This window comes from Sinohyriopsis cumingii, chromosome 14 (genome assembly GCF_028554795.1).
Source record: "Sinohyriopsis cumingii isolate HCF-2022 chromosome 14, ASM2855479v2, whole genome shotgun sequence".
NCBI classification, from domain to species: Eukaryota; Metazoa; Mollusca; class Bivalvia; order Unionida; family Unionidae; genus Sinohyriopsis; species Sinohyriopsis cumingii.
Window position 1 is genome coordinate 45,445,871 of NC_142974.1, and position 25,156 is coordinate 45,471,026.

Here is a 25,156-nt window from a genome sequence, read left to right on the forward strand (position 1 = left end):
AATTAAAACATTAAAATCAATCTCTTTTTATTTTTTCAACTTATATAAAAGCTCGAAAATCCACGTTTTCTTTGTAGAGTATACGGTCATCGACTATACTGATGAAGAAACTCTCAATTCTATCATCGAAAGCAGCGACCTGAACAAGGACGGTTATATTGATTTGGGAGAGTACATGTAAGTATATGTCTTTTTTATATCGTATTCAATAAGATAAAGTTAGTATATGCCATACCTGACGTTATGGAACTATTGTCTCTATCACATTTTTCATTTTGTAAGATCGAAAACATACTTAATAAAGCCAGTGCAATAGGATTCCTTTATTTTACTAGTGTGAAACCGCCTATACACTTTTCTGCTGATTTCAGTCAAGTTCACTTTTTGAACCAGATTGTTCTTATCTAATCCACGCATTAAGAAGCAAACAATGTATATTTTGAGGACACACAATCTTAAGTACATTTTGGATTCGCATGTATGTAATTCTGATATATTGTGGACTGTACAATCTGGCTTTACTTTTGAAATGCTGTATAGTAAATAACTGTGTTGAGCCAGTCACCTAGATTTCTAAATCTAAAAAAATCACATTTATTACACGTGTAGGTTTTGTACGATTATTGTGAATTTCGTCATCGTTTAGGACAACTTTACATTTGTTGTATATTTTTGTTTTGTTTGGGACCAGATAATATTTTTCAATGTTGTTGTGCTCTCGAAGCAGAATTATGCAATGCGTAACGCTATAGTCAAGTAGTTATATTTATTTTTGAATTCTTTTGGACTAGATGTTACCAATTTATGGTTCATTGTGCTGTCTCATTCTTTTTGAACTGTTTTAATTATAATAGATATAATTATATGGGCACGTTGACATACACATATATTCTATATTTATATCATGCATAAGCTACTAAGATGCATTTTAAAGATTTGTAGCTCGATGCATTCTTTATATCTTCTGCAATGGAATTGAAATTATATGTGTAATTAAATCAATGTGTCTGTTTATCATTACATTAGTTGTCATTGTATGCATGTATTGGACATTATACAACGAACAACATGTATTGTAGATATGTACTAGCTAAGAGCTTGAGCATTTTACAATGGTCTATCATTTGTAATTTATTTCTTTAAGAGAAGCAACCGATGAATTCGTAGATTCTGTACCGAGCCAGTTCGACATTGACGGTGACGGAAAATATACTTATGAAGGTATTTAAATAATTGCTAAAAGTTGTTAAAAATTAATAACTAAATACATGCGTAAATAAAGAAAAAATATATAAATAATAATAATAATAATAATAATAATAATAATAATAATACATTTGCTTCAGAGAATCATTCTAATACCATGTTATCCTCCGTTTACTTGCCACTAAATCAAATGTACTTTTCTACTTATATTCCTGGGTTATAAAGGTTGTTTGCCTATTGCGTTCTCTAAAGGGTTTGAAAATTCCACTTGCAATATGAACGTGTTTGAAAAAAGACACCTATCAGCAGTGTCAATGTTCTTGTAATTTAACTTTCTGACATGACGTTTGTGTTATGTGTTAAACGAGTAGACTGTTTTGGCATAAATTTTCACAAGCAGTAGCGAACGCCAACCATCATAGACGACGGCAGGTGTTAGTCAAGGTTTGATAATTAATCACAATAACTGAAAGACAATTAATGGCAGCAACGCATTACTGCATAGACCAAGAGCTGTGACAATATAATGTTTCAACATATCTGGGCTAAAGAAAGACCAAACATTCATTATACAAGTATCATAGGAACCAACTTATACAATTTTTACCAGGATTCTGCACAGAAAAATAATAGCGCTTGTGTATCAATTAAGATTGTTTACTTATATTATTATGATAATGACACGTGTATTATATACCTCTTAATCTGGAGATAATTGTACTATTTATAGTGTACAATTCATTATGTTTGAATCTCACTCATGTTGAAAATTACTACCTATGGAATGACTTTCTAATGTTCAGTAATTCAGCAATGTTTTATTACGCGATTTCTGAGTGTGAAATTCTTTCCATTAGCATAAGACATAGTTGGACATATCCGATTTAAGAACTTTGTTATCGGCTTTTGGCGATAAAGAGAAACCAGGAAACCTCGAGGAACAACTAGCTCCTGCCAAGCATATGATTATGGTAATAAAGAATCAAAAAATTAATGTATGTAATTTACCTATTTGGAAGAAGAGACGGAAAAATTGGTCCCTTTACTGAGTAGAAAATGTATATTCTACACTAAATTATAACACCCGCACTTCGTTAAAACAAGTGCACACACATATTGCTTGGAATAGATCTACACATTTGTCTTCTTCATAGTCCTAAGGGCAAACGTGTATGAAACATGAGAAATGTTCACTTGTTCTAGCTGTATCTAGTCCGATATTGATTTGAATGGCTATATATGACAAGAGTCGATGTTAAACGAAACTTGGTCTATAAGGCAGACATTATTATATCCACTGCATTTTCGAATCAAGCTAACCATATGATAGTCAATAAACATGAAATGTAGAAATGTATAGAAAGTTTTCCAAAGGATGAAAATGACATGAATGCTAGTACTAACAACTTTGCCGAGGACGCATCAGGCATAAAGTTTTGTTCAGGGTCGTATTTTCAAGATTATATAAAATGGCCGTATTATGTTCCCCAGCAGGCTCACAAAAATCACCATGACCAAAATGCTAATGTATTGTGCACAGATATAGATTCAAGTCAGTATAAGTAAATATAGGAGACATCTCTTCACGATCCTATAAGTAAAACATGAATATATATTGTAAAATGTATATCTGTCTGCAATCCTAACGCTATATTTTGTAAATAAAGCGTTATGGAATACGACGTCAAAGTAAATATCTGCAATCATCATCTACTAAGACAACGTCAATTCCCAGTCATATGATCATGTGAGTATAACGTCCTTTCAATGTACAATTATGTTATTTAAAGGACAAAGTCTGTGATATCTAATATAGTCAATACTAAAAACAAAGCAAAATTTGATGACTATGTGTACACTAGAATTTCAACCAATAGCAAATTATATAGCTTACAACGATAGTAAACACGTTTGCAAAACTATAACAGTAATTGCAGACAATAAAGATCGTACATACATGATGAATAGGCAATAAGAATGAAGCCAGTAAGATATTACCAAATATGATCATTTCAACTGTGTGTAGGTTCTTTCTTAAACATGAAACTGACAACTGCAGGAGACGTTTACAACATATCTGCTCTGAATCGTATGTTTCAGAGAGAAAGCGCGATTGTAATACGTGCTATAGGTTATGTAAATATGAACCATACATTAGTATTTTCCTGTATTTGTGTATTACATAGTAGCATACTGGTGCATAAAGAAAATTTCACTAAATTGTTCAGCAGTGGTATATTGGTAGGCCCATCAATTACATTACATTCTACGTGCATTTGGTTGATTTAAGATTTTAGACATATGAGTGAGAATTAAAAATGTAGATTTTGAAAACGCTCATCACGACACGTTTCCTTATCTTCGTCAGATTACATAACAGCGGAACACTGCTTATTTATGGGTGAAACAAATTTTGTTATATTTAGGTATTATACAATTTGAAGGTTTGACTCAGAATATTAATGTCAATCCTTTCATATCCGTTTCCGCTGATCGTTTTTGTGTGCTTTACTTTTCCCTGGATAGCCAATCACTAAGGTGAAACCGAAATGAGAAGATGAAACATATGACGACGTTAGTAGTTGTAACATAGGAGCTAAACCATTGGATCACCTTACGTTTAGTCAGAGGAGATGCCAGCTGTCGCATGTACTGTCGTTGAAACGAATGAGGCGGCACAATGAACCATAAACTGTTAACTTTTAATCCTAAAGAATTCTAATAAATATGAATACTTTATCATAGCGTTACGCATTGTACAATTCTGCTCTGAGAGCACAAAAACATTGACAAATAATCTCGGGTGACATTTAAGACAAAAAATATAAAACGAATGCAAAGTTGTCCTAAACGACGATAAAGTTCACAATCATAGTACAGAACATAAACAATTACCAAATATGGCGTGAAATGACATGAACAAGTAAAACGATTGCTAACTTAAATAATATATTGAAGAAACTGATCTTCCTCATCTGTCCAATTTGAAAGCGAATTAGATTCAAGTTGGTTTAGAAATGTTAATGAAAATCAGGAGAATAATATATGTGAAGTTCCGTTTATAAGCCTATTTGTCATTTGTTTGAAGGTGCATCTATGTTTGTATTTATGTTTTCAAACTGTGAGCCAATATGCATACAGTTTAATGTCCTCTTAAATGCAACAGATCTTAACAGTGTCAAAATATATTGATTTACTTAACGAATCCGTAATATATACACAAATTGGATGGAATTATAATCTGTTTGTTCGTGTATCTACATATTCTGAAGGGCACCGAGTGGCCGAGTGGTCTAAAGCGCTCACCGTCCCGGATCACTGCCATCTCACCTCTGTCTGCGTGGGTTCGAGTCCAAGGCTCGGCTAGCGTGGGTACGTAGGAAAGCCTGCCAGTAGCTTCTCGTGGGTCGGTGATTCTTCCATTGGTTTTCCAGGGTTTTTCCTCCACCAGTTATGCTGGCCGCCATGTATAGCCTATCTTGTGCTGAAAATGGCGTTAAACCCTAGAACAACAACAACATATTCTGATTTCTAAATTGCGTGCTAAATATTGAAATATATGTTTGCTCTGACTTTTTTTTGCTTTGAAACCTGCTAAACGTACTCTTCACCTCCACAGTGAATGGTTAAGCCAATGCATTACCACCATATCAGGTTTTATTAAAATAGTGCACCAGGGAGATGCCTTGTGGTGATTCGCGACAACTATGCTTATAAACATTCTGTCATCTTTTTTTAAAACTTCTAAGTGGACTTATGCATCCTTTCTGACATACGATTTGATTCGCTGGGCATATTAAATCAATACGAATTACATTTCGCTCTTTTTGCAATTCTTACCATCATATTTCCCGGTATGCCATGTCACAGGAGTCGCCATGTGTCTAGCTGAATTGTATATTTGTAAGATATAATGTATATAGGTCATTAATGGCAGATGTATTTCCTGAAGATTATTTAATATGGTTATTTACTCTGCTGAGAAGAAACTATTTTTGGAAATATAGCCTGTAAATTGAATGGCGGGTTTCTTGTAGCTAATGTTCGTTCAGTTCACATTGAGAAACGAAACTATGCAGAGAGACTATTGAGATTTAGTAAAATGGAAACACATTTTTGATGATGTCAAAGTTTAATTGATATCCGTGTGAAATATTAGCAACGGATTCCGTATTTGAACTCTTTTCAATAGAACTATTACGATGCCTTGGAACGTAGTCAAACATAACATTATGTCAAAGTTCGCTCTTTAGCAGGGGGATTTTTTGTTTAATGTAAGTATTAACATTTAAACTACTTGTATGTGGCACACTTACCTCGTGTTTTTTTTAAAATATATATGATTTCAGTTGAACCGATGATGTATAAAATATGTTTAAATCTACAAGTTTCACAGAAAAATAGTTCATTGAATAAATACCTTCAGAATAGACGATCGCAAGAATAGTTACAAAAACCAAAGAGACGCCAGAAGCCTTCATCCTGTGATATTATGCTCGATGTTTGTTCGTAGCTATTGATGAATCCCATTTAAACCAGTACTTATATATCTCTCCAGTTGATCTCCTCATCAGGAAGGGTCAGAAATGAGTGATGCCACACTTTAGCGTAAAATAATACCATCTTGCACTTTAAACTGTATCGTTCGAAACAACTTCGCCACTTATTACATAATCGTATCCTAGATGACCTCCACGTTTAACAAAGCATAGCCAGAGTGTCCACATAATTTATTAGCAGGTACATAGAACTACAGCTATTATGATTATTACACGAAGCATCGTACATGTTACTGTAAAATATTGCTCGAAACTGGGTGATGCAAAGTACTAGTCGGATTGTTTGAATTGTAATGCTTCCTCTATTAAAACGAGTAAAGGCATCACAGTGAAACCTATAGAATCTGAGGAAATAAATTGTGTTTGAAGTCCAGAATTGTATTTACAGACAATCTCACTGGTTATCAATGATTTAGTTTTAAATAATTTAAATTTCATTTATGTTGTAATTTCATGTTATATTCCTATTTGGCAGTAAACAATAGAGGCGAAATCTTTAGATCTTTTCATCGCAGTTATGCTACCTTCGTTATCTTTATATTTTATCAAAGAGCACATTCAAATGATTGCTTGAGTTCAGTGTGTCCAACCTTGAAAACGTTTCATTGTTTTGGAAATAATTAAGATTATTTTTTGATTATATACTCCTCCATGACCGTCATTGGCTTTAACGATAAAATCCGCAAATGAGTCCACCAAACACGTGCATCATCATTTTTGTTTTTATTATACTGCATATACACTCAAACAAGTCCAGGTAATATGCAAACAACATGTGAGTCACATATTAGATTCAGCCGATGTGTGAATTCGTAAGCAGGCAAGGATCTCGCATTTTAGGCTCATATTCTCTAGCTTAAAAATTAATTTGGTATCAACATAATACACTTTATTTGAAATAAAAAGCTATCTTAAATCTATAAAATTTCTAAATGGATTGGATGCTTTAAAGTATTTCATCCGTTAATGATCCTTCTTTATCATATATAACAATATCAACGAGGCAATCACACACCGTCATGTATCCTTCCCGGGGAAACCGAAACTTACTTTTCTCACACCTACAATTCGTATATAGAAAGCATATATTGTGAATATTGAAAACTGTACAACGAAGTAAGATAATTCAGTAACAATATTTTGTACGATACTTCAAATTTTCAAGTAGCTGATTAGAAGATACGTCTAATTTCTCTGACACAAATATATCAATATTTGTAATTTATTGTAAATAAATAGCTGAATTAAGTTAATAAGTTTAAAAGTAGCTAATTTGCATAACTGTCTCCACCTACCTCAAGTTATTGAAATTAGTTTATGTTAATTTAAATGGTGATAATTGCGCGTCTCCGATTCGACTATACACTATCTATTAAAGAATTATTTCGACACCCTATAGTATGATCAATAATTGTAAAGAATGTAATATGTAAAGAATAACTGTTCATACATATAGTACAAATAGAACATATAGGTTTGATTATTTCTTGATAAGGTTGAAAAATACGATATTACTAAAATTCAATTTTATTACAAATTCTTAAGGCAAACCTAGGCATGAAAATATGTGCTTAAACGTACCAATCTGATACCTTTTGATAATTTTGAAGTTGTATTTTTTGTGTGGAGGTGGGGTGGGTTAATTTTTGTGATCAAGGAATAATAAAACAAATTCACAAACTCTTTGCAAACAGATGTAGCCTGTATCATTGTTAAGAACTTGGCACATTCTACAAGTATTTCATACAATGCATAGCAAGGGGAGTTGGCACCACCTGAAAAATATTTGCAGAATGTATGTTAGGTAAGCAGCTGCAAGGGTCAGAACTATGAATTCCACAATGTAAAATTGCATTATCTCAAACCACTACAGTATCAGGGGTTTAGAATCTTATTTTTACAAAGCTTCCATTTGATTAAAGTCAGATTTCAATTTCAGTGTAAAGGAATGTATGTCAACGTCTTGAAAATACATTAACTCATTCCATCAGCACGATCAAAGTTTCCTCGAGCAAACAGTTTCTTTTTGACAAGCCTGACAGGCACCTCACTTTTAATACAGGATGTTTTTTTGATGGGCCTGACCTAAAATTAGAGGGGCCCCGGGTGTTGGGCTATCATATTTTGTTAGCACACTGGTGTAGATAAAATATCTGTGAATTGATTGTTGCATTGTTTGGTTACTTATTCGGCCTTCTCTCTATTTTTATGACTCACACGTTTAACACTTTTCATAGGATGTAAAATATCCAACGGTATGTCTGGATCAGCGCTAACGTTTATTCTAGGTCTAGAACATGCCTTTCCTACAGTTGCGATTTTTCAGGGTCCCTCCCGTAACATTTCTTTGAGAAATGTGATGAGCACAGAGCGCTGTATGGTGTTTCTTCCAAATCGACTCGCTTGCAATATTGTATTCATACTTTCTTTATGACTTTGTCATTTGCACAAAAAAATGTTTTCCAGAGCCTTTTTTAACGTGCTACTTCACAAGCAATGCAAAACGGCATTATCGTTTGCTCTGGCAAATGCTGGTCGGGATGCTGGAGTTGCTACTATGACGCCACATCACGAAAGTAACCGATTAGGCGCGGCAAGTTTCCATACGAGGGTACATAAATTCAGCTCCTAGAATATATGCATTACGATCCAAGATGATTCTTCAGAATAAGGTTAACTTTCATAGTGCTTTTATTATTATTTTATGTTTCCCTTGATTTATTGTCTCCTTTAACAGTAGGTTGAGGCCATCAAAGTGTAAGATTGTATCCCAAGCAAAAATATAATCCATGCCGGGTGAATAGTACATGGCTATTGTAGCCTCAAAGATTCACAAAATCTTGTTCATGGAACGAACTCGAGGAGGAATTCGAAAGGAAATCGGAAATTTAAGCTCATCTATTTGCTTTACAATTTTGGAGTTCTATATGATATGCAGTGGATGTACACAACATTATCATAACTTGACACATATCCGAAACTGTTTGACGAACAGGAAGAAAACACATATCGTTATCCCTAGATTATTTTGTAACTGTTTCCATCGGTTGTTAAGAAAGAACATTTAGTGAATATTGAATTAATTCTCTGGTTTCTCAACATATTAAGCGAGTTTTTCACCATATTGCAAAATGTTCGAGCGACCCAAGTTGCATCCGATAGACACTTCAGTTCTTCCCGGGGTTTTCCAGGATTCTTCCTCCACCATTAATAATGTCCGCCATGCATAGCCTGTCGTGTGCTAAGAAATGACCCATCAGCAGCAACAGCACCAAAGACATAAAACATTCTTTAGAAAATGGTGCCTCCTACCTTCAGAAAACTGTTTATAATGGACAAGGGTATAACTCAAAGATGATATGCAGTTTATGCCACAAACGTTGGGATATGTTCGGTACAGTTTGACTGTTGAATTTATATAAATACATTGTTCTAAAATGACAATTACAATTGTAAAAGAAGTACAACTAAGTCAATAATTTTTTTAAACGAAGTATTGTGAAAATAGTTGCATTTGCAAATGTGGACGGAGCAGGCGCTATTGCAGAATAAGATACAGTATTCAGCAAAAAGTATTATAAGTATACAAGTTTACTTATCATTCAACAAACATACATCGCTCGCAGCGACATCGTCTTTCTCTAATCTAATTTAAGTCGGATTTAAAGAACAAGTTAAAATTAGTACGATACGTGCTACCGCTGCATTCGCAACAATGCATGCAGGCGATCACTTAAAGTGTGAGTGCCGATGGCAGACTGTCTTTAAGGCAGTGTGTCAAAGGGTTTCGTTTAATCCAAAATTCACGAGACTTAAGTTCACAATGCGGTCACGAATTTCGATATCATAATGAACAGTCCAGTGACATGGGGCATTTCATTTATAATATGGGTTAAATAACGCGGTGTTAACTGGAAGGTAGGTTCTTTCCTCTTGAATGAAACCTAGATCTCGTTTGCAAAGTAGATATGTTACAACCTCATGTTTTTTGTTTTTAAATTTAAATTGAAAATGATGGTATATTTTAATAACTAATAATACTGTCATACAGGTGTATTCCTACTCCACGGGGATTCTAACCCAGGTCCGTGGGTAAGCGGCACTCATTGCTTTCCTTCACACACGAGCCCATATTCCTCACGACTAAGCACACATCAGAAAAATGATGTTACTCAATCGGCGTTATCTGCACTCGTGTGTAGCAGACGACCTAGTAAATAATTATCATGTATATACACAGTCTTTCTATATTCCTATGACAGAAATCAATTTTCTCTCTCTCTCACATACAATGTTAGAAATCGTTAGTATCTGTGTTGGAAATGATGTTCTGTTTGTTTAGAAGGTTTATAGTTGAAAGATAAGTCTTAAAGCCAAGAAAACGTAGTCTATCGTAGATGTTTTTCGTCTGTACTTTATACGCAGATCTTCACTTTGAATTATTCTTTTCAGAAATGAATATCGTGTAAGCCATGAGGGTAAAAGTCATAAATGGTGACTTGAGTTCAGATTGATAATGCAAACAAAAGTTTTACATGAAAACATAGAACTGATAAGCATTGTGCAATTTAAAAGGTAGCACTGTCCAACGGGTTATCTTGCTCTATTTATTTATCTGATGATAATAAGGACACTTTCTAATCAGCGAAAATTACAATTTAAAAGTTACAAATTATTTTACAAAATGTTCAAATTGTATACAATATCTTTACATCTTATGTGGATAATAATACGCACAGAAATATATTCAATATATGCTATAATGTTCAAACGAAAAAGGAAAGCCACAAACAATACATTTAGGAAAATGTTTTGTGAAGTCTTGCACTTCACCAAAAATCAACACAGAATATTAAAATATAAAAACACGTTGGACGTTTCAAACGAGAAATAGAAAGAAAGAGATGAAAATAGTGGGAGAAGAAATATTGTTATCGGTGTTGATTTTGAATCTGATGGCAATTTTGTAATTTAAAAACTAAGAAATGAAATAAATTTCTGCATCTGATTTTTTTCTGCAAGTAAATATCAAACAAGGTTTTATTGACTAAGGTGTCACAGATGTTTCATCAAACCTACAATTCGAAAAAAAATTTAAACAAACAAGATATACACGCTAAAATGTGTTATAATTCTTTTAGTCAAATCTACGAGATAATGAGATATATTTCTGCATCTAAACCAATGTAAATGCTATGATTCTAATGCCACCTACATTTAAGAAGATATCCGACGGAACCTGTATAAAGCTAAGGCTAGTTAAATAATCCACTTCCAGATGGCAATCTTTCTTCATAAGTGATTATTTTGCGGCATCGGTATTTTATAATCCTGCATATCTCAATTATGCAAGCTCGGCTATGCAGGTAATTTACAACCAAAAACAACTACCCTGGGCTGATAAAGACATAACATATAAAAGTAAAAGCGACAGAATAAAGAAAATAAAACTAGTTTAATTATCAATGGCATTACATTAGCTTCTACAATAATTTAACAATTTCCCAAAGTTGTATATTACCATCGTATCCCTTTGCAATATTTTCTGCTTGAAATGAAAATATGCTTTCATGCACGTTAACGATGAAAGAGCCAATGACTCTACCTATGTTAGCATGTGGGGTGGTAACCCGATCTATCAACAAACATATTTAGTTATTTTGCTTTACATAAACAAGGAATAGCAACACATCCTGTTGAAATTGCAATTTTAGTAGCGAAATAGAGCTGTCTTGATTTTGAAGTTAATTTTTGATAAACTATTACACCATTTTACAAAATTTTAAACTTTCTTTCCTCTAGTTCATATATATATATATATATATGTGTGTGTGTGTGTGTGTGTGTATAATAATAATAATAATAATAATAATGAGGACTTTGTATAGCGCCTAATCTTTAGAAGGTCTAAGCGCTTTACAACATTAGGCAACACCTATAAGATAAAAAAAAAACATATAATAATATTATTACAAAAACAAACACCATGAAATTGGAAAAACATTAAAACATAAAAAACATGCTGAGAATATTTCAGATAGGAAACATTATTAGGTCTTTAAGTTTGTTCTTGCAGTCGAAATAAATGAGTTTTGAGAGCCCTTTTGAATGTGATCACTTTGTCTTTGTGTCTAAGTTCAGTGGGCAATTCATTCCACGTTGCTGGGCCTTGGTATGTAATAGAACGTTGTCCATATAACAATCAAGTGTTTTAGTGGCATCAACTGAAATGTATACGCGAATGGAGCTGATACGTCTCAGCTCAAGATATGCAGCCTTGCACATGTTCCTGACATGTTGGTGCAATATGAGAGTACTGTCAAGAGTGACACCTAGGTTTCGTACTGACTGTGTGAATTTAATGTTGGTGTTGCTGTTGCTGATATTTATTGTTTGAGGTAAAGGATGTGACTGAGAAAGTATTTGTGTTGTGATCAGAATGGCCTCAGTTTTATTATCATTCATCTGCAGCTTGTTACATGTCATCCGTGATTTAACACCAGACAAGCACCTCTCTACACCTTGGATGGTAGCATGAACTTTAGTTGGGTGGAAATATTTATATATTTGGGTGTAGTCAGCGCACTGTAGGTGAGACACTGGATGATGGTGTATGACACTTGAGAGCAGCTGAGTGTATTGAATGAAGAGAACAGGTCAAATGACATACCCCTATTTAACACCACAACATAAATTAACTGGGCTGGAGTGTTTTCCATTTGCAGACACAATTTGTGTACTGTTAACCAGATAGGAATTGAACCACGGTAAGGCGGTATTATGAATGCCAAATACATGCTGGAGATAGCAGACAATCCATTTAGAAATCGTATCTATTTAGGATAGTGTTTTATTAAAAATGTTCACAGTTTTGGAATTGTCCCATTTCCTACTAGTTACTCTTGAATTCAAAGGATTTAGTCATCGCTTGATAGTTTCTTGATTCTATACCTAGTTAAATTTCAATTTAGATAACATTGGCATAAAAAAGAAGAGCTTTTCGTGCTTATAAATTCACAAAATGGCGGAATCAACAGTTCTATGCGCAGTTAGGTTTTCCAATGGGTAGTCTTGTTTGGTGACTGCCTGTCACAGGTTGTCTAGCACTGAAGATCAAATGCGTATCCTGTGCTAAAAATGAAAAGCCAACTTGGCTTAATAATTTCTGTATGTACAGAAAATATTGAGATGGTTAAGGCATGATTATAGGCCATTGGACTTTAAACGAGCATAAGGTACTTCCTGAGCCGCCTTGTGAAAGGAACATATTCAATAATCTCTATACGGTCACAAATGAGCGTAACAAGGTGGGGTTGTGAGTAATGTTAGCTCAGTGGTAAACCGTCATACAGTCAATCAACTGGAACACCATAATTAAAGTATGATAAGCATACAATTTGTCATAGTGGTTATTCTGTTTATGTGCATTAGCTTTTAATGTAGACATATTCTTATTTTTGTCTTAGACTGATGAAAATACATGACTCGAACTGGGTAGCTGATATTACGTATATGCTAACAGCAACTTCACAAACACATGCTAAGGTGATTAAATGAAAACAAGATCTAAGTATTGTCCTTTTTGTGTTCAACGTTTGGGAAATAAAGAAAGAAAATCGCTTCTTCTAGTAGCAGTTTCTTGTTGCAGATACAATACCATCTAATTATCCTATTTTTTCGATTTAATTATAAAGAATATATTCTAGGTACTGACATAAAATTATGACCAAAATTACAGCGAAATGCACATGAAACTTAAATGTCTGAAGGATATAGGATGTCAGTAGTACTAGACAATAACTATGGTACTTGATAATGCGAGAAAATGGATATCTTACACATTCAACTTCATAAAGCAATCTCAAGCAATATTGCTGGATCGCGTTTTTAAATTGACAAAATACGGTTGTAAGGTTAATAGGCTCCGAAAAGTTCAAAGTGTCAAGATGGCATAATTTTCGAATTAAACCCTGCTGTCCCATAAAATGCTTCTGACCCTTCTTGATGACGAGGTCAAATGGACAGATATATGAGTAAGGGTTCAAAGGAGAGTAATCGATTGCTTCGAACAGAGATCGAGCATCATTTATCAAAATGAAGGCTTCTATCGTTTCTTTGCTGCTTGAAACTATGCATGCGATCGTCTGTCCTGAAAGTATTTATTAATTCATTTATTTTTCTTTAAATCTTACATAGGATTTAATCATACATCATTGACCACCTGTTCAACTGACATACATTATATATTAAAGAAACACATCAGTTGAGCATGACACGGACACGTTGTGGAAGCGTTATTACTTACATTTACATGATTCTGTCTCTTATACCTCGTAAAGACTGAAAACTGACTTGGTATCATCTCTGTGATTACATGGCACGGAATCACAATAATCTTCTTTAAGTGGTTTTAAATACCGAAGCAGTGGTTAATACTTCCCACTTGTATCAATAAATCTTTGACCGCATACAAAGTACGTTTCCACAAGGTTAAATCATCATAGCTTATCTTCATATTTCTGTTCCTCAATGTGACCTGAATTAACGTTAGAAGCAAGTAACCGGCATTTCATTTTACAAGATACGTTCCCAATCATAGGTTTATCTAAGCATAGTAATTAAGCGCATTCAATAATCGTTAGAACATAAATCAGTCTTTACCGACCTATATACTTTATAGCGTATAAATATGTTAATCTAACTAAGCGACATGGAATCTCTGGCTATATGTTAGTACTAGTTAAAAGGAAAATTAACTATAATTCTTACTGACTTAATTTACCTAGATAAATCGTATGTCACAAGTGGTGTTGAACTCCACTGAGCAGTTTAAAAAGGTTACATTGTTTACAAACATATTTGTCTGAATCGCCGCTAGGCATATCGCTTGTACGCCATATTAGCAAAATGTGGTCGTGGGGCAATGATTTGGCTTAACGATCTGCTGTTGTGATGAAGAATATTTTTGGCAGTTTTCAAAACAAAACAGTCAGGAAAAACTGATACTTGAATATTCAGTTTGAAATTTATAATACGTAGATACACTACGAAATGGTCAATGAGTCCTTCATTGTGGCAGTCACTTTCCCTATCCCTTTGTTCATATTTTGTTTCATTCCGTTAGCTCTAGTACTAGGATATGTCGGTGTTAGCTCATTAAACAAATTGTTTAACCTGTCCTCAAAATCTATTTTCTGTAAATATTATATTTGTTATGCATTGAATTTAGAACTATATTTTGTCTCTTGTTGACGTTTTAGCTTAATTTATATCTGCTGTTCTTTTTGTATAGGATTAATGTATGCATCCAATAGCTGTTGCTTGTAAATGTAATTCGTCGAATTTCTAGTTGTACGTGTTATTGTAGGTATTTCTAATATTTGGAACTTTTGTTTTGAATCCCTTACGCAAAATAAATGTTATATTATTCTTTGAAACTTTTGCTGCATCTGATTAGTTGCTTGATTAACGTTTTGATTGCTTTCTTCGCCTGCTTTTGTCTGTTTTCCCAGGTAGTGAAGATATTCACTTCATTGCGATTCATTTCGGACGCACCTGTTGCTTTACACTCTGTATCACCTATATTATCCAGCATACGTATGGAATCATCACTTTTTAAAGCTGTGTTATATACTAGCTTTGATTCTACGGCCATTTCCACAAACCCACGAAGATGCTGTATAAGTCATATGAGAGCGATGTGGATTCAACATTCAATTTTATAAAAGTATTACTAAATAATTCACTTACGAAGCACCTATAAAAGACTAAGGAAACCGCAAAATCGGATGTCCTAGATGTAGTTAACGAACCGAGTAATCAGTTAGGATTCCGGTCCTAGATGTCCTTAACGAACCGTGTAATCGGCTAGGACTCCGGTCTCTTGCTAATAAAGTATAAATAACATTCAATCTCTGAAAACGTTAATTAATAAATAACTTAAAGAGGTAATATCTAAAAACTTATAAATAACATAACGTAGGAAACACACCCTAAACACCTCGACTAGTAATACCATAATAACCTTGAAAATCTCTTTTCATACATGATTTCTACTAAGAACCTCTATAAACAGCATAGAACATCCCCCCTCCTTTTAGAACATTTTGATGAAAGAAAAAAAATCAAAAAAAATAAAAATAACAAAAAAAATTCGCAAGAAACACCAGGCAAATGCAACAAGAAAGCAGCGATGTAAAGCAAGCAGGAACGTTCCCGAGCTCTCCTTCCCACTAATGACAGCCAACCATTCAACTGTAGGGACCTTTATGGACCCCACAGATTGAGGCCACACTATCAGGGTTCCTTGAATCCATAAAAGTCTGAGGGAGGTGGCACCATCCCCTTCCCCAGGAACAACTGGCAGACTGCGGTGCAGTCAGAAAAAAGTGGCACATGCACAATTGTGCGCACGCCACTATAATTAAACTCAACATCAAAAATTCAACTTTTTAAAGATTTAAAGAGAGCCATGTGGATTCAACTTTTTAAAGATGTTTTATATACTACCTTTCATTATAAGGCCATTTCCACAAACCCACGTAGATGCTGTATAAGTCATATGAACGCCATGTGGATTCAACATTACTCCATTGATTTTAATTATATGCCAGAAAAGAACTATACTGGAAAGCGTTTTTTAAAATCATAGAAAGCTTTCTTGTGAGGATACTATTATAGATCCAATGGACATACCACCAAACCAGAAATCCCAAGTCAAAATGTCCAGTGGTTTACCATGGGAATGGCATTTTGAAGTCAATGATGTATATATCGAAATTGGAAATTTGTCAGTATCGATGGTTCGCATAAAGAATCGCTATATAATGAAGCATGAAATAAAATGTGAAATTGAAACATGTGCAAGATCATTTTCATGTAGACATTTGTACAGAGCCGTCAGATTTAATCAGCATCTCGGTAACGAACTCTTTGAATCTAACTCTTATATTCCTAAAATAGTGCGTATTTGCTATATTCTCTTTGTACTCTTCCGTTTCTTTTCGTCTTGTTTTTGTATTCTAATAAAGCCTTATTATATAGCCCTCAGAACAGCATGTAATTACATTATTTGCATGACATTATTTTGCTATCTGCCAGCGATCTTAAGCATACTTAAAAAGTCATACTGTTTCCATTAAGCATATGTCTGTATCGATCTATGTGTGTAAAATGATAACGATTCTGTGCCGTATTTTGATATGTACACAATTTAATCTTGTTCATGGTTAAACAAGTTTGTAAATGATATGTTCAAGACTCAAACGTCCTTCTTGATGACTTAGCTTAATTTATATCTCCTGTTCTATTTGTATTGGATTAACGTATGCATCCAAGAGCTATTGTTTGTGAATGTAAATCGTCGAATTTCTAGCTGTACTTGTCATCGTAAGTAGTTCTAAAATTTGGAACTTTTGTTTTCAATCCCTTATTCAAAATAAATATTATCGTATTATTTGAAACATTTGCTGCATCTGATTAGTTTGATTAGTTTCTTGTTTGGTTTCTTCACCTGTTTGTATCTGGTTTCCCAGTTAGTGAAGATATTCACTTCATTGTGATTAATTTCGACAAGCATGTTGCTTTACAATCTGTATCATCTATAGTATCCATACTAGTTTTGTTTCTAAGGCCATTTCCACAAACCCACAAACCCACGTAGATACTGTATCGGTCATATGTGAGCCATGTGGATTAAACATTAGTCCATTGATTTTAATTATGTCTCAGAAGAGAACTATACTGGAAAGCTATTTGTAAAATTGTCTAAAGCTTTCTCATATGATATTATTATAGATCCAAAGGACATACAACCAAACCAGAAATCCCAAGTGAAAATGTCCAGAGGTTTACCATTTGAATGGCATTTTGAAGCCAATAATGAATATATCGAAACGGGAAATGTATCAGTGTCGATGGTTTGCAGAAGGAATCGCTATATAATGAAGCAGGAAATGGAATGATATATTTAAAAAATCCTAGATCATTTTCATGTATAAATTTGTGTAGAGCCGTACCAGAATGATAATAAAAATTTTGATATCTACGATCCAACTCAAACACTTAGAATCCAAGACACCTCTAAAGTCTGTAACTGTGTATTCATTAGTATCCAGCATACCGTAGTCCCCACCTTTTGTCTGATATCCGAAATGCTTACACTCATTATCCAGCAGTTATTTAATTTCCAACAACTCTAACCAAAAAATGTTATGTTTATATTTAAACACGTTCTATTCCTATTTAAACGCTATGAATCATAGATAAGGGTAGCAAGGTCTCATTTACGCAATTCTATATTACCATCACACATACTAGCACAGGATAAAGGTTAATTGGTTCACAATTTTACTATTTTGCGGGGAAAGACATAGCCATACGAAGCACATTCACACAAGATACAAACGAATACAGATCTAGAGATCTTAGCGACTCTGAAAAAGACCAATGATATTTCTGCCAGTACTCTCCCATTAGCGGTCCCACAAGCTGATTGAGCTTTACCAGATTTGCTCCAGCATGTCTTGGTATAGACTACGAGTCTTCAGCTAGGATAGTTGGGCCTTCTTAGCCCAGTCTAACCTGGCGTAAAAACTGGATAGCCCAAATTTCTTTAGTTTCACTCTGATTTTCATCCAGTTCATATTTAGCCCTTCATGGTGCTTTTCTCTTCTCGTTCTTTCCTAACCCATCCCTTATTCCATGTCCCTTTTCCTTGCGGAATTCCTTCTCCATTACATTCATGTTTTACGTCCCCGACAATCAACTCCGCAAATATCAAACAAACCCGTCTCCCTTTTTTCACGTGTTCGGTGTCTGTTTCTTGTACTGATAAATTGATCAGCTCTCTCCAACAATCATATTAGTTCTTTCGACTTGCCGACATCTGAGGCTTCTTCAATAGTTTCACTTTCTTATTTGATATATGAAAAAGACACCTCGATGTATGTGCTTTAAGCAAGAGCGGGGCAGGAAATGTTGAAATACAAACTGTCACCTCTCGTACAAATTAACGTGCAATCTCAGAAAAGGGAATAGGATGTGAAAGAAAGGGTTGAAGTCTTCGAAACACCAACCAACACTAAATATTTAATTATTGTCCTACACCCACTTTTGAATACTCTCACACACTTTCCAAAAACGCGTTGTGTAGTGTCTTAAATTGCGGCACCTATATCGAACAAAAAGGATATCATGTAAATGAATTGCGATGGAAGCTCATAAACACACTATTACCACGCACGTTTTGGTATTCTAACACGGGCTTTTCGATTATAATCCAACGCACTTCTCAAATATAAATTTCTTTTTGATTACTATCCAGCACCGACTTTTTGAGTAATATTAAATAACTCATGCATACTATACAAAAGCCTTTTGTCGTATCTAAATACCTCGCACCTTACTATCCTCCGAAAAGTGTCTGATGTAAATGAAGGGGGATAAAATTTGCATAAGCATGCTATCATATCACAATAAAACTCAAGTTAGGTTCTCAGACGTGTAGCAAAAGCGTAAGATTTTGAACGCGGACGTGAAAATAAGATTGTTATACACAAAAATCGATAGAAAGAAAGTGAAAACCATGCTTAAAATTTTAAATTAATTGAATAATGAAATTTAAAATACTTTTCTTTTCCAGATACATTTCTAATAATATGAAGCTTCTCTAACACAAATAGCAATAAAAACAGATACACTTTTAAATATGCATATATTGACAATATTGAAACTCAATCGAACCAAACCTGAGTTTCAACGACCTAAAGTATGTTGCCAATGATCAATGCTATGTTTCAGAACTAGCCATTGATCAATGCTATGTTTCAGAACTAAACATTAACTATGGGAAACCCTAATACAACGAGGAGCTTTACAATCAAGGATCACTTTTCTTCGTTGTAAAGCTTTTTTATATAGACATTTGTTAACATTTCGTGGGATCTATTACCACACCCACATTATCAGAGATGCATCGATATACTGAGGGACTTAAAGTGCGTGACCACTTTATCAGGGTGTACGCACTAACTTACTTTGGAAGGTTGTGTTTTTCAATTCATATATTGACATCATCAGCTGTACATTGCAGCACCAGGGGTAAAGATGCACGATGAGACGAGTGGTCTGGTCTCATGTTGTTTCTGCTTCAGATACACCCTGCAATGTGTAAATTGCCTCTTCCTGTGTATGGATGTTATATTTGAATTTCTTTAGTCACATCATTTTGTTATGCCGCATAATATGCATGTCTATATATATAAATAAATAAATAAATATATATATATATATATATATATATATATATATATATATATATATATATATATATATATATATATATATATATATATATATATATATATATATATCACATTAACTGTATATTACAGGTGCGATAACACTTTATGATATCACAGATAATATTCATTGTTCAAGTCATTGCATTTAAGATGCATTTCACCAAAACATGTTATGGTTTCAAGTAACACAATCGAGGTTACTTTTCTGTCATGTGATAAACAAATCTTACAATAATTTTATGCTAACTACAAATTATATGTACAGATCAAGTCCAATAATTTTCACTCAAAGGTATAAAATGCTCAACCCATGTCATATAGTTCATTTGAAATTATTATGGATAAAATTAGTTAGACACAATTGATTTTTAATTATGCATTACCACAATTACGTATACATGGATGTCCTTGGATGCAACACTGGACGTCTTGTGTAGATAAGGGTGCACTGTTCGTGTTGTATTTTCGTAATGTTGGGTGTGTTCGAAATCAGGAAATGCAAATAAAAGTTCGAGACATTGAAAAGGACTGACACTCCACTGGCTTAGAAGATATTTGATAAATTTAAGATCAGATCAAAAAATATTTTTCTGCGATAACAAGATTTCAAATTAACTGCTGTGGTGCAATAATAGTTATTATTTGTTATCTGATTGGCACGATTTCTGCTTAGTATAAACGAGCCATCACATTAAGTTTTTTGTTGAACGTATGGTGTCTATTTGACCAGTTACCATGGATGCGAAGTGAGAAAAAGATTTTCAGGATGGTGATTGATGTAGTTATATCAAAATTCAGATGAGAATCGACATAATAGAAGTCTTTCAGCAAACACACCATGCTTTTTACCAATTAGTCAGGAGAAATATCAGTAATAATTACATTTTCAAGATGACCACTGTGGCTGGCAATTTAGTTGTATCAGTGGCGCCATTAATACCAACTACTCATCATAAGAATTTTATTAGTACTAACCATCCATTCAACAGGAATATTAATAACAATATAATCATGGTTGCCACTGTAGTGACCATATTCAACACAGGATAGACGCCATCGTTTATTTTGGACCAACTAAAAATCATAAGAAGCCTTCTTGTGTAAAGCCCATGGCAACATTACTTCACATTCATAGCAGGAACATAATTTTCAAACTGTCCACTGTGGCAACTACATATACATCAGATTAGCCCATTTTCATTCCGGCTAACTAAAGAAGTCTTCAGTTAAAAATCGTATGGCAATATTACTTTTCATCAGGAGGATTTGTAAAACCAAGATTTCTAAGGTGGTCTCTGTAGTCTTTTTATTAGATTTAGTCAATTTCCATTTGGGACCAACTAATGATTATCAAACGTCTTCTGGTGGAAAACTATCGCCATTGTTACACTTCATTAAAAAAAATCGATAACGAGATTTTGAAGATAGCCACCGTGGTGTCCTTAATAGACATCGTATAGGAAACATATTCATTAGGGGCCAATCAGATATCATAAGATGTATTTTAGTTAAAACTTCATTTTGAATATTACAATGCATTCGATGCAGTTGTGGCAAGATTGTCACGACGTCAGCCATGACAGTAAAATCTCCACAAGTTTATGCTCTCTGTACGCGTGTATGCGTATGACTGTACATGTTGTGGATCCATAAAGGGTGCGAGCAGCCGATACGAGTGTGGGCCAACCCAAGGAATCGTGCGACTGTACAAGGGGTCTAGAAGTATACGTTTGGTTCTATTGTTGTTCTAATTGAATTTTTATGTTCATAAGATTATTTTGAATCTTAGTTGTGTTCATAAGATTACTTTGAATCTTCGTTGTGTTCATAAAATTATTTTGAATCTTAGTTGTGTCCATAAGATTATTTTGAATCTTAATAGGAGTTCATATTCGAGATTATGTGAATCTCTCTTGTAGTGTAAAATACTGTTTGAAGCGTTTCTGCAGTCCATGAGGTTTCTTGGATATCTACTTCATATTGATTTAATATTTATGGTTTATTTTCAATGTGTGAATGTTGTATAGAGTGATTTGAGTCAGTCGTATGTTCAGAGCGTGAGAGAATCATTATATGTTTACAACATATATTTTGTTTTCTTTATTAATTAATTTCATAAATTTCACATCTTTCTCGCATTGTGTTTGTCTTATTCATTTAGTCCAAAAACCCAGTCGGTTTCTATTCTGCGACAAAAAACCCTTGGTCGCATGGCATTCCAAGTAGGAATATTAATAATAGCAACATTGTCAAGATAGCAACTGTGACAACAATACTAGATGGCACATTGGTAACATTTCTTTGAGGATATATGGAATGTGAGACCGCGAGACACCATTTCCGTAAAGTGGAGGATAGTTGTATCATCTTGCATATGCTCTGAACAGGAGTATCATGATAACACCGTATACCCAAAGAATATTGTTAATGTATTTAGATGATGAAACATTAAAACAAATGTTTGTAAAACATATAATAATAATAATAATAATAATAATAATAATAATAATAATAATAATAATAATAATATCGTAAATATTGTTAATGCGTAACTACAAATGAAAACTATCACAGATATCTGCGATTAGTGACATTCGTCTCCCAGAGGTAACCCCATTCCACCGTCTCTCCACCATCCTTACAAAAATCTCAGATACATTCTTTTGTAACCTTCATTGTACTCAACTCATTCTCCCAAAACATCGTAACAAAATATGATTAATTTCCCTTCAGTTGATGTGGATTGAGCTCATGTTAAATGGCAAGAATTAATATTAATTGCAGAACTGTGATATTCAAGCTTCCTACCCTCCGCTCCAAAAGAGGCACACACATAATCAGAAACATTTTATATTAGTTACTCATCTTTCTTAAACATCATGCCAAATATGATACCACTTCAGCAGACAATATTGTTGTCGATCGGATTACAGGTATAACGCTAATGGATGAACAAGATATGACGATACACATACACACATGGAAAGCACATATCATTGCATATGAGTAAACGTGCAGACATAATATTAACTACTTGACTTTGTATATAATATTTAATACAGGACTTTACTGGATATACTATTTACTGCAGGATTCTTGCTGAATCGCAAATACAGTGAAGGGGTAGTATTCTTAATGTATATATATATATATATATATATATATATATATATATATATATATATATATATATATATATATATATATATACTATAGTTAAATGTAGTGCCAGAGGATTGAACAAAAGAAAGAATAGAAGAGTTTTAGTTTCCTACTTTCTACACGTTGGTTTTAGTGTCGATAACTTTAGGTTTTATCTCTTTCTTTCCATGGCAGGTTTCAATCGAACTAAAGAGGTTTTCGATCTCTCCATCAAGCTGGTGCTCTCCACTGAAATTTTAATATTTATCTTGTAAGAATCTCTAGCCATCCACCTAGTTGGCAATCTGTATGCAGGTTAAGGGGAACAATTTCCTTTTTCAACTTTAAAATGCCTCCTCTGCCTCAGTGTAAAGTTGGTCGATCAGAAAAGCAGTTAAGCTATATGAACAAGGTTACAGCCCGTAATTTCCAATTGATGAATAACCAAGTCGACTTGGTTAAATTTACTTTAAATGGAACTTTCTACCATAATAAAGTTTCATATTTGCACAGTGTGGTAATCACAATTTTCAACCGATGTTTGTGTAGCAAACACTAAGGGACACCAAATACACAATGGAATCTCCGGGAATTACAGGTTAATTCATGACTAAGCTAAATTCTATGTTGCTGTATAATAACCTTCACTACTCTTTACGTTAACACCTTTAGTAAGTCCTTTAGGGATATAGAGAAAATATAGGAACAATTGTTTGTGCACATTTTCTCCGCTCATTTCAACCCCTACCGAATTGAAATACAAAATAACCCTTACATCTTGGTTATAAGAAATGCACAAACTTTGACATTACATTCGTCATATTATAATTTCGTACTTGATGGTTGTCATGTTGCCCCAAACACTGTTGACATGTAAGCATTCCGAAATCAAATGGGAATTTTTTTAGCAATACGGCTGCATATTTGCTTGGTTGAGTCCATGTTTTCATGTAACATACGTAATATAGTTCACCGTTTTTGAAAATGGTCCTTACAATTTGGAGTTATATTGCTTTGAACACTTGCATCCTCATTAGTTGTTGACTGGTTTTGGAAATATTAAAACTATACGTTGCAAACATTGAATGCAGACGATACAGATTGTTTTTACAGAAACGGACTATTCAAGAACGAAGGAAAAGGACAGTGCTTATTCTGTTTCTTTTATTCGAGAGACTCAGTTTGGTTTAAAATGCCAATAAGTGGACAATTGTAACAACTATAATAGTAAATAACACAATCTACAGTTGGATAGAAGTTGATTTAGAAGTCACGCTTGCTAACAGAAGTACAGTTAAAGACAGATGATTTCGCTGGAATACAATATTGAACTACCTTTATTGCACCGTCAGCAAGAAAGGCTAATATATTTCATATTTGCTGTATTACAATACTAACTGGAAGGTGAAGCCATTACTACTATATCAATTCATCAACTATCGCATATATGAGAGTAAATCATTATTGACCCAATTCAGGTACTACATATACTTACATATTAAAATACCGAGATGTGTTGTTGCATAATGTGCCAGCAGATCTGTGTTTATTTTATTTATTGGATATAATCAGGAGACCGAACAAAATAGACACTGCTCGGTCTGTGCTTTATGTTATTTTAGATCAGATTGTATGATGTGTTCTGTTGGACGTGATGTTCAAGTGAGTATATACAGTAGTTTCCTTTGGTTTCTATAATTTCCTCTTGAATATTAAAACGAAATAATTTATAAAATCATCTGATCCAGCTTATATAATTGGCATAAGTCAGAACTATTTCAAGTATCAGATCAATCTTCGATAAAGATTTTGTTAACATTATAAGCATATTGTACAATTCGAGTTTAAGTGTTTATTTTGCATGCATTCTTTTAACCAATTCTTGTTTTTAAGAGAATGTTGTGCCCATATTTTATATTTATTGACTTTAATGTATTAGGAAGGGAG